At 44.2% G+C, this 12,252-nt stretch overlaps 2 long non-coding RNA genes across 2 annotated transcripts; one reads left to right on the forward strand and one right to left on the reverse strand.

Moving 5' to 3' along the window:
• Positions 1 to 4,587: 4,587 nt before the first annotated feature.
• LOC147580101 (uncharacterized) lies at positions 4,588 to 11,934 on the reverse strand. Its single transcript, XR_015252513.1, has 3 exons — positions 11,662 to 11,934; positions 6,066 to 6,259; positions 4,588 to 5,803 (listed from the first exon to the last, which is right to left on the reverse strand). It is a non-coding gene; the product is annotated as an uncharacterized LOC147580101 (long non-coding RNA).
• Positions 8,916 to 11,965, forward strand: LOC147580102 (uncharacterized). Its single transcript, XR_015252514.1, has 3 exons — positions 8,916 to 9,378; positions 10,989 to 11,137; positions 11,826 to 11,965. It is a non-coding gene; the product is annotated as an uncharacterized LOC147580102 (long non-coding RNA).
• Positions 11,966 to 12,252: the final 287 nt, after the last annotated feature.

Consider the following 12,252-nt stretch of genomic DNA (forward strand, 5'->3'; position numbering starts at 1 on the left):
TGCTGCTTTTCAACCCATGGATGAATTTCCTTTTGTTGTTGCAAAAAGTTACTACTTTTTTTATCATTAAAAAAGAGATGATCTGCTAACTAAAATAGGATATGGTTTCATCAGAAATAAGGTGTTAGCTGCATTCAGGCATTCCAAGGTGGGGTTCGATGTTCCCTAAGCACCTCTCCTCTAAGTTAACCCCCAATACTTGCAGGTCTGCATCATTCATCCTCCTCAAATCCAGCAGTCACCCAACTGCAGTGTTTTTCAAAGCAAGATCTCCAGTCATTTGAACCCAAATCATCCGTGACTCCCTAAAAAAAGTGGCCCCCAACCTCATGCCAGACCTATTTACTCCAAATCTATTGATCAGAATCAGATCTGCATGAACTGAGAGATCATGACCTGGGCCGAGATCAAGAGTCGGCTGCTCAACCAACTGAACCACCCACGTGCTTCCAGATCTGCATTTTTGAAATAGAGTCTCCATGTGATTCTTAAATGTACAGAAGATTTGAGAAGTACTGTCCAGTTGGTCAACAGTGGAGCTTTTACTTTTTTATTTTTTCATCTCATTTTATGAGGCCTGAAACATTTACTTTATATCAGAAATTTCTTCATCTTTAAACATACCTAAGCCTCAGTTTCTTCATCCAAGGATGCATTCATTTTACTTCACGGGTTTTGGATTATTAAATGAGTAAGTAGAGTGCTAGGCAATGGACTTGGCATATGTTAAGCATTCAATAAGTGATAATTAACATGCTGGTGACAATGGGGATGAGAAAATGAGGGCAGGTTGAAACAAGAATCCCGTTGTACTTTCCTGATTTCTTTACCTGAATACGTTGGGCAAACTGGAAAGCTATAAATACATCAGGCTAAAATTGAACAAAACCAGGTGATGTGGATAAAAGAACACTTCTGTCTCTCTCCCTAGATCAGGAAGCTTCCACTTCTGCCTCCCTTGTTTCTGGGCCTTCCCTCATCCCCTCCGCACAAAGGAGCTAATTCTGTCATTCAGAGTCCATTTATGAGAAGGACATTAGTCATTGCTCTAGCTTACTTTTTTAAATTTTTAAATTTTTATTTTATTTTTAGAGAGAGAGAGAGAGAGGGAGAGAGAGTGTGTGAACTGGGGAGAGGGGCAGAGAGAGAGAGAAAATCCTAAGCAGGCTCCATGCTTACTGTGGAGTGGGATATGGGGCTCAATCTCATGACCCTGGGATCATGACCTGAGCCAAAATCAAGAGTCAATCACTCAAGCGACTGGGCCACCTAGGCACCCCATCATTGGTCTAACTTAAAAGGCAGGCCCCCAAACTCCACTCATTCTGTTTATGTCCCTTGCATTTTTAAATCTTTGCCTACCAGTAATAATAAACAGATCTAAGTATTCCCAGGAAGCCAGCCCTGCCCCTAAGGCTGGCAAATAAGGCAAGGAAAGTAAATAATAAAGACTGGAAAGAAAGAAAGAAAGAAAGAAAGAAGAAAGAAAGAAAGGAAGGAAGAAAGAAAGAAAACTTTCTTCTTGGAGGCAGCATGATTATGGATGTAGAAAATCCAAACAAATTCAGAAATGATTAGAATTAACTACTTCATTTAGCAAGTTCAGTGAATCTAAGGTCAATGCATAAAAACCAGCTGTATTTCTATACATTAGCAACAATTGGAAGATAAAATTTTTTAAATTGCATGGAATCTCTTATACCTGAGTGTAAATCTGACATAGGAAGTGCAAGATCACGGCATTAAAAATTAAAACCATTGCTTAGAGAAATTGAAGTTGACCAAAATAGATAGTCTATATTTATGACATGAAACTCAATATGGCTAAGATATCAATTCTCCCCAAATTGATCTCATAGAATTTAATGCAATACCAACCAAAATTGCAACAGAAATTTTGTGGAAATTGAAAAGGAGTTAGAATATAGGAATTGATTCTAAAGTTTGTATGGAATTGCAAAGGACCCAGAATAGATAAAATAATGTGGAGAAGAACAAAGAACAAAGATGACGTTGTGTCATCTTCAACGAGCTTCAACGAGCTTCAAATCTTCCCATAAAACTACACTAATAAACACATTATCATATAGGTGGAATGATGATAGACAGTGCAGGAATAGACCTAAACATGTATGGTCACCTGATATGTGACAAAAATGTGACTGCAGTTCTATTAAGAGAAAGGATGATCTTTTCACTTAATGGTTATGAAGCAATAGGAACCTTGACACCTATTGCATATTATTACAAATATTGATTTGAGTTGGAATAGGTACCTAAATGAAAAAAACATGTCCAGGGGCACCTGGGTGGCTCAGTCGATTAAGCCTCTGACTTCAGCTAGGATCATGATCTCACAGTTCGTGAGTTTGAGCCCCACATCAGGCTCTCTGGTGTCAGCACAGAACCCACCTCAGATCCTCTGTCTCCCTTTGTCTCTACCCCTCCCCCAGTCCTTCTCTCTCTCCCTCTCTCTCTCTCTCTCTCTCTCTGTCTCTCAAAATAAATAAATAAACTTAAAAAAATGGCCATGCCTTGAAATAGGCAAAAATTTTTCAACAGGGCACACACAAAAAAATACTAACCAATATAGGAAAAAATGATTAGCTGGACTTTATTGAAATTAGGAACTTCTGTACATTAAAGGACATCATTATGAAAGTGAATAATCAAGCAGTGAATTAGGAGAGAATCCAAGGTATGTAATTTTGACAGGAGCTCATAGCCAGACTATATAAAAAATGCATGTACATGGATAATAAACATACAAATGAGCAGAAGACTTGAATAGATACTGGACAGAAAAGAACATCCAGATGGCCAATGAGCATATAAAAAGTGCTTAGCATCATTCTTCAGGAAAAGCAAATTAAAACCACATTTTTATGAGATATCACTAAATATCACCAGAATGACTTAAATTAAACATAGAAAGAAAACTCATACCACTTCTTGGTGAGAATATGGAGAACCTAGAACTGTCATACTTCATACTTCACCCATAAGATTTTAAGTTGCTTCAATCCTTTGGAAAAATGTTTGCCAACACTAAAGCTAATTATATGCCTACTCTATGACCCAGTAAGTCCATTCCAGTGGAATTACACAAAAATAATAAGTTCATATGTCCACCAAAAGACACTTAAATGAGTATTTCTAGGGGTGCCTGGGTGGCTCAGTTGGTTGAGCATCCGAGTATTGATTTTGGCTCAGGTCACAATCCCAGGGTCATGGGATCGAGTCCCACATCGGGCTGCAGGCTGAGCATGGAGCCTGCTTAAGATTCTCCTTCTGCCCTCTCCCCCACTCACTCTATTTCTCTCTCTAAAACAAAGAAAACTTAAAAATTAAAAAAATAAATGATATTTCTAGCAGACTTTTTCATAATGGCACCAAAGTATAAACAGTCCAAACAACCCGAATGTCTATTTCAAGGAGAATGGATAAATACATTGTTGTATATTCATACAAAGAAGCTACCCATCAATAAGAAAGAACAAACAACTGGGCACGCAGGGCAACATCAATGAATTGCAAAAACATTATGTTGAGTGAAGGAAACCAGATTTGAGAACATATACTGCATGATGCTGTATGATTCGAGTCACGTGAAGTTCAGGAATAGATGACAGAAATCAGAATAGTGGTTACCCAGGGCAGAGAGTAGGAAGAAGGGCTGTTGAATTTGCAAAGGGCAGGTGAAAATCTTCTGGAGTAACAGCAATGTTTGATATGTAGATCTGGATGGTATTACATAGATATAAACAAGTGTAAAGTCCCCTTGAGCTATAGGTTGGAGTTTTGTGCACTTTATTATATGTGTTACACCTCAATTACAGAGAGAGAGAGAGAGAGAGAGAGAGAGAGAGAACAAAGTAACAGCATTTAAAAATATTGAAGTAAATGTCAGTACCAGCCCTTGAGAATTAAAAGGTCCATCAAGGGGGCGCCTGGGTGGCGCAGTCGGTTAAGCGTCCGACTTCAGCCAGGTCACGATCTCACGGTCCGTGAGTTCGAGCCCCGAGTCAGGCTCTGGGCTGATGGCTCAGAGCCTGGAGCCTGTTTCCGATTCTGTGTCTCCCTCTCTCTCTGCCCCTCCCCCATTCATGCTCTGTCTCTCTCTCTGTCCCAAAAATAAATAAATGTTGAAAAAAAAAAATTTAAAAAAAAAAAAAAAAAAGAAAAAAAAAAACAAACAAACAAACAAAAAAAAAAACAAAAAACAAAAAAAGGTCCATCAAGGAGGCAGGACTGAAGTATGTGGAGGAGTGCTTTTGATTTCGTAAATATATGAAGTACGATTTTGTTTAAAAAAATAACACTTATTTTTAAAATAAGGGAAGAGAGGGGCGCCTGGGTGGCGCAGTCGGTTAAGCGTCCGACTTCAGCCAGGTCACGATCTCTCGGTCCGTGAGTTCGAGCCCCGCGTCGGGCTCTGGGCTGATGGCTCAGAGCCTGGAGCCTGTTTCCGATTCTGTGTCTCCCTCTCTCTCTGCCCCTCCCCCGTTCATGCTCTGTCTCTCTCTGTCCCAAAAATAAATAAACGTTGAAAAAAAAAATTTAAAAAAAAATAAATAAAATAAAATAAGGGAAGAGAGACTGCTGAGAATTTCAGACAAGATGAGGACTGGAAACCAACCACTGGTTTTATCAACACCAAAGCCATGGACATGAAAGCAAGAGTTTCTCTTGGAGTGATGCTAATAGAGGCCAGATTCAAGTGGAGGTGAAGAATTGGAATTGAGGAAATGGACGTAGTCAGTACGAACAATTCTTTCCATTAAGTTGGTTATTAAGAAGAGAAATGTAGAAATGTGGCTGGTGGAGATGTGGCCTTCAAGAAAACTATATTAAAATGGGAAAGATATGGGGCGCCTGGGTGGTTCAGTCAGTTGAATGCCTGACTTTTGATTTTGGCTCATGATCTCAGGGTCCTGGAGTTTGAGCTCCGCGTGGGGCCCAGTGCTGCCATTGAGGAGCCTGTTTGGGATTCTCTCTCCCTCTCTCTGCCCCTCCCCTGCTCATACACATGCACTTTCCCTCTCTCACTCTGTCTCTATCTCTCAATAAATAAACTTAAAGAAACTAAAAGGAAAAGATTCGCTAATATTGACCAAATTATTATAAGAGAATATAAAACTTTTTTTTTTTTTAATTTGGGGGAAGAGTGTGTATTCCTGGGCAGGTTCTTTTCAAGTGACCCAAGACTGGAAACCAAGGCCAGCCATATCACAGCTGTCCCTTCTGTATCCATGTGAGGGAAGCTTCAGGCTGTTATAAAGAGCAGACAGACCCAGGAACACACAAAGGGGACTGTCCAGGATACCAGGACAGAATTAACAGTCATCTGTGCCATCTGGCTACATCAAGAGATTTTGTTCTCCATAGGACCACTTGGAAAGGCTGTGAGTTCTAAGTAGGTACTTCTTCGAGGAAGAAAACCAACAGAGATGTTGTTGATGTCCAGAGCTCAACTGCAGGTTTCTGGTTCAGGCTGCAGGTGCCTGGGAGCACGGTGTCTCCACAGCACAGAGGTAAGTGGCTGAATCTTCAGGTTTAGAGGCTGTGATGTGCAGAGAACTTCCCTGCTTTAATACTGTGGCTTTTAATCTTTCTTTCTGCTTTTCCTCACTAACTGAATACAGGAGGAAGAGGAGTTCAGGGCCTTTCCCAGGATTCTGCCTAAGCCACTGGAGCCCTGTAAACAAGCTGACCGTGTAACTGCAGTTGAGGCTGACACTGTCTCCCTCCCGAAGTCTCAAGGTCTGAGGGCTCTGCTTCACCCGGTCTTCTCCACACAACCCTGTTCAGGAAAACAAAATCAGAAGCGATGCAACGCCTTTGGTACAGTAGTTTTGAAAAATTCCGACAAGACACCTGTGTGAGCTGAGACTGAACCCCTATCGCTTCCCCCCGGCTTTGGATAAACGTGTCCCTGTGGTTCTCGCCTCTTGCCCTCCACGTTACAGCCAAGCTGAAGCCACAAAACTATGAATGCACACTCCAGCACGTTCCCCATCCTGACATCTATCTGAGTCTTGGTACAATCCGTAACGATTCCAAACCTTCTCTGAGGTGCTGTCTCTGGGTCTTGGCTCTTGTTCTCTGATGCAGGAGAGAGCCTTTCTGTTGGTGGCTTAGCCAATCAAAACTCAGTTTCATGCTTTTGAAGTTTCAAGAATTCAGGAAATGAGAAGAATGGAACCACCGCCGCCTCCTGGTCACAGACAGAATCTCACAGTACCCGCCTCATACTGCCCTACAAAGAAAAGATTGACGGAAAGATTATATTCAACGGGCATAGTGTCTATGAGGTTCAAAGTTATAGTCAGAAAAGCCATCTCTTATTTACACTTTTAAAAGATTTTTTAATGTTTATTTTTATTTATTTTGAAAGTGAGAGAGAGAGCGTGTGCGTGGGCACACAAGAGTTAGGGAGGGACAGAGAGAGAGGCTGAGAGAGAATCCCGAGCAGGCTCCAGGCTGTCAACACGGAGCCCAACTCAGGGCTTGAACTCAGGAACTGTGAGAACGTGACCTGAGCTGAAACCAAGAATCCAGTGGCTTGACTAACTGAACCACTCAAGACGCTCCTCTTGTTTACACTTTTAATTGTTTCATTGTTTCTTGAATGGCCTTTAAAGCTAAACTGGTACCAGAGGTTATAAAAGAGTTGGTCCTACATGTAACAGATTGTGTTTCTCTTTAACATACACAAGAAACTCAGCAGGTGACACTTTAAAAGGACTAGAGCTCGAAAAGAGGGAGATCAAATAGGGTGTAGCTTCATCTGGAAACCCCACTGAATGGAAACAGGGAATATAAGAAATCCACGTCTTCAAATAATTTTATGCCTAGCTACAGGGACCAGGTGTGACCAAAATTCACGGTCACAAACATGATAGATCTTTGGAGGGTGGGAAGGAAAAGCGTAACATGGGGAAAAAAGACCTCTCCAGTTCTAGACCTCAAAGGGATCAGAAAGTCACTGCGTGTGTGTTGGGAGAGAGTAACTATTATTTATGTACAGCACATTTTATATAAGCAAATAACATAGAGTAAAAGTAAGTCTTCCTTCCTCACTTATCTTTCAGTACCACAGTTCATCCATACAGGTGGGTATTCCTATGATACACATGCATTCACTATTTTTAGAAAAACGTATACACTCCATGCCCTGCTTTGTTTATTTTCCTGCCGGAGTCCAGCTCCAACAGGTCCAGGGGTTCCCGAAGGATGAACAGCGTGGGCGAAAAAGTGAAAATAAACTAAAACAAAAATAAAAATGGACACAGACAACAGGAGTGTGTTGGACTGCCCGCTTTATTGTGGCAAACATGGCATTATATTTGCTAGCAATTTCCTTATAGTGTGTGTCATCTATGTTTTCTGGCATTGCCTAATTCTAAAATTGTTCCTTTGTGTAATCACCCATTAAGGAATAACATGATTGTTTTCTTGTAATGTTCCCTCTTGCCCTTTGCTTATTGATTAACTTCTCTCATTGTTTTCATTATGTATCTATGTTTATCTACAATCTATAAAGCATCTGCTTTGCTGTTTTCATGAAAGGTCATTTATCTCTCAACACCTCAAGTGGAACAGTTGCAGGGACATGACCTCTTAGTTGTTTCCCTGAACCATTCATGGTTTGAAGAACAAAAGTGTTCGCCTCTGTCTGAGGTTCCAGGAGGGGGCCAAGAGGGCCTTAGAAACCCATACCTTATACATTCTCAGAGAGACAATGCACCTAGGAACTAATGAACCATTCTGTAACTTAACTGACTAGATTCAATCATCATCTGGAATGCCTCCTGGGGGCCAAGTGGGCCTAGGGGTTGGAGTGACCTGTGCCCATAGATACACTCCTTAGTTACCAGAGTGGGGCTTTCAAATCCATTTGTTCCTTCCTTGGCTGGGAAACATATGACGCTATCCTTCCTTTAGGTAGAGGAGTCTTCATAGGGGGTGGCAAAGGCTAAATGTAGGGCCGCACAATTTCCTTGTGGAACCTTATTTCTTTCCCCAATGGTTCTTTTCCCAGGGGGCCTGTCGAGGGCAATTCCCCAACAGACAACTCCCCAGGTACTTTTATTAAGGCCAAATTACATAAAAGCAGGAGTACAAGAAGCTTCACTGTCCGTGGGCCGCCCTGCAGTCCCGATCCGTCCACCGCCTGGGCCCTGCCATCAGGCTGGTTGGATAGCTCGGCTTCCAGCATTTTCTCCCATGCAAAATGGCTACGTAGCATACCCTTGCACAGACAAATCATATTTTACTTAAGCAGTTTTGTATTTTTGCAAGTTTAGATGATTTCCAGTCTTTTACTGTCACAGATTTTGCTGAAATGAATTTCCTCAAAGAGGTTTGCCAGCATGATCCAGTATATCAATAAAAATTATTGAAAGTTATAAAGCTACGAAAAAAAAATCCATGCATCTTTCATTTAGTAAGTATTGCCAAGACGCCTTTAAATAAGCAGTAGTAATTTACATAGTTACAATGTATCAGCATCTGTTTCTCCATTCCCTTGCCAGCACCTTATATAACTAAATTGTTTTATCTTTCTTAATTTAATAAGTGAAAAATGCTAATTCAGAGTACCATCTTTAATTGCTCTATTATTAGTGAAACTGGGATTTTCAAAATAATTTTAAAATCTGTTTGCATGTCTGACTTTGAAAACTCTATTCAAAATTTGTTCCTTCTGAACTCAGAACAACAGGAATCAAACTCCAGGTGTATGCTTTATTTGCTGTGAGATTTTGAACACGTTTCTTACTGACTCTGTTACTTAGTTTTCTCAACTGAAAAATGGAGAAACAATAGTCATACCTTCTAGAATTGCTGTATCATATGCATTTATATAAATAGATTACATATATGTTTATACAGTTATAAACATATAAAATCAAATAATGGCTAGTGTTAGGATGTCCTTGGAACCACAGTAGAGGGGACGGCCATCTTGCCAGGGCAACCCAATGAAAAGCCCCTAGTAGCTGCCAGAACGAATTGGAGGTCAACCAATCACCGAGTGACAGCACGACCTGATGCGAAAAAGGCCCACCTGGACCTAAACCCGGAACCGCTGCAGCTTAAAAGCCCCACCCCACCACACCTGGGGGTGACTTCCCTGACTCCTCTCTCTCTCTCTCTGAGTCACGGAACCTCGCCCGAGACCTTAGTTCCCAAATAAAGCCTTCGACTGCTAAAATTTTTTAGCCTCTGACTCCTATCTTTACCCTGCCTTACGCCTGACCCTAACATTTGGTGCTGAAACCCCGGGGGGAGGTAGTAGCTCGCCTCCCTTGGCTGAGCTCCCTCCTTGCCAAGCCAGAGGCCAACCACCCTACTCTCAAGCGCCTACAGGAGCCGGTAAGTAGGAGAGACCCCTCCTTCCCTCCTCCAACCACGGCTGACACCCACGAGAGACGTCTGGCAAGTCAGTCTCCATTCCTCCGCACGCCTCAAGGCCCGCACGCCAATAGGCCCTTATTGCAGCGCGAGGGACGCCTCGCCCTGCCATGCCAATGGCGAGTAACGAGTCTAAACCTCCTCGGTCTCTTATCCCCCCGCCCAATGTCTGTTAAAAAACTTCTGGCTCCTGGGCTTACAAGGCGAACTTCGTGGTAACTGACTCATCCGCCTTTGCACTGTAGTCTGGCCTCGGTACAAATTAGATAATGATCCTCAATGGCCTCCGGAGGGGTCTTTACAATACCAAATCTTAACTGATCTGGACAATTTCTGCTATCAGCTGGGAAAATGGGGAGAAATACCCTATGTCATGGCCTTTTGGGATCTCAGGTCTCGCCCCAACCTATGGTCCTCCTGCCCCTCTGCATGCGTGCTCCTTGCCCGCCCACAACCCCCCAACAACCCCACCTCACCAACTTCCCCGATCTCCAACCCCTTAGAGGATCTAGCCACGCCGCCCACCGGCCCTCAACCCCCTCCGTACTCCCAACCCCCAGCTGTCCCGCCCTCGCCTCCCATATCATCCCGAACTCGTGCTCAGGCCCCTCCCAGCAAACAGACCCCAGCGGCCATCTTACCTTCTCCTAGGTGGCAGGACCTGAAGGCCTAGTTCGCGTTCACGTCCCCTTCTCCCTCCAAGACTTATCTGCCATTGAAAAGCAGCTAGGGTCATTCTCTGCTGACCCCACCCAATACACTAAGGAATTCCAATACCTTGCCCAAGCCTACAGTCTCACATGGCATGACATCCATGTAATCCTCACCTCTACCCTCACCCCTGAGGAGAGGGAGCGAATCCAGGCCGCAGCCAGGGAACATGCAGACCAAACCCACATGACCGACCCCACTATGCCTGTAGGGGCTGATGCTGTCCCAGCGGCCAACCCCAACTGGAACTACCAACATGCAGGCAATGGTCACCGGCACTGGGACCAGATGATCCAGTGCCTACTAGCAGGCATGAGGGCAACCTCAAACAAATCAGTAAATTTTAACAAACTTCAAGAAATATGCAGGACCCCGATGAAAACCCTGCAGCCTTCCTCAGCCGGCTCACAGAGGCACTTACCCAGTATACCAGACTAGACCCTACCACCCCCCGCCGGGGCCACAGTATTGGCCACCTATTTTATTTCCCAATCAGCCCCTGATATTCAAAAAAAACTAAAAAAGGCCGAAGATGGTCCTCAAACCCCTATGGCCGACCTGGTAAAGATGGCTTTTAAAGTTTTTAATGGCCGAGAGGAAGCTCAAGAACAATGGCGACAGGCCGGTCTCCAACAAAAGGTACAATTACAGACCCAAGCCTTGGTCTTGGATGACCAAGAGGCTGACCCTGAGGCCAGCCACAATAAAGCCCTCCGGACCACGGCCCCCTCCGGGGCCATGCTTTAAATGTGGCCAAGAAGGCCATTGGTCTCCTCAGTGTCCCCATCCCAAAAAGCCTACTAGTCCATGCCCATTGTGCCGGCAAATGGGCCATTGGAAATCCGATTGTCCTCACCCAGGGGACGACAGATTCGCAACGCCCCCACGTGGCGAGGCTTCACCCCGATTGGACTCTGCCTTCCAACTGCTGGAGATGGAGGATGACAAGTGACGAGGCCCAGACTCAGTAACTCCGGTGACCCATGCTGAGCCCAGGGTAAAACTCCAGGTAGCAGATAAGTCCACCTCCTTTCTGTTGGACACGGGGGCTACCTATTCCGTCCTGCCGAGCTATTCCGGCCCCACCACGCCGTCCTCCGTTTCGGTCATGGGCATAAATGGCACCCCCTCCGTTCCCCCATGCACACCGGTACTCACCTGCTGCCTGGATGGCTTCCACTTCTCCCACTCCTTCCTAGTCATCCCCTCCTGCCCCGTCCCCCGTTGAGCCGAGACATCCTCAATAAATTAGAAGCCTCAGCCACCTCCCTATCCGCCTTACAAAGGCAGATCAACTCCCTAGCACAGGTCACTCTACGAAACCGACGAGCCCTAGATCTCCTGACAGCAGAAAAAGGGGGAACATGCCTGTTCCTGAGGGAGGAATGTTGCTACTACCTCAATGAATCAGGCCTTAGTGGAAACCAATATAGAACACCTAAAGGAAATCCAAAAAACTCTATCCACCCGCCCAGGATCCTCAGACCCCCTAACCTCCTGGTGGCAATCACCCCTCCTAACTTGGCTCCTCACCATAGTCACCCCACTAGTTGCTATCTGTATAATACTTATGCTCTTACCTTGTTTTCTCCGTTTTGTACAAAAATGAATTCATGAAGTTTCCCAGGTGGTCCAGCCATATTCCCACATTCCAACCTCAGACCCCACATACCATGAAGTCGCCCTTACACCCGCAGGAAGCAGCCAGATCAGATCCATCGCCCATTATCACCAATAAGAGGTTAGAATGTTAGGATGTCCTTGGAACCACAGTAGAGGGGACGGCCATCTTGCTAGGTCAACCCAATGAAAAGCGCCGAGCAACAGCACGACCTGACACAAAAAAAGGCCCACCCGGACCTAAACCCGGAACTTAAAAACCCCACCCCACCACACCTGGGGGCGACTTCCCTGACTCCTCTCTCTCTCTCTCCCTGAGTCACAGAACCTCGCCTGAGACCTTAGTTCCCAAATACAGCCTTTGACTGCTAAAATTTTTTAGCCTCTGACTCCTATCTTTACCCTACCTTACGCCTGACCCTAACAGCTAGAACATAGCAAATAGTTGATTAATATTAGCTATTATTGGTGCAATTTTCTTTTGGCAAGTTAATCTACTTACTG

This window comes from Puma concolor, chromosome B3 (assembly GCF_028749965.1).
Source record: "Puma concolor isolate L17-30 chromosome B3, mPumCon1.1.hap2, whole genome shotgun sequence".
Taxonomy (NCBI): Eukaryota; Metazoa; Chordata; class Mammalia; order Carnivora; family Felidae; genus Puma; species Puma concolor.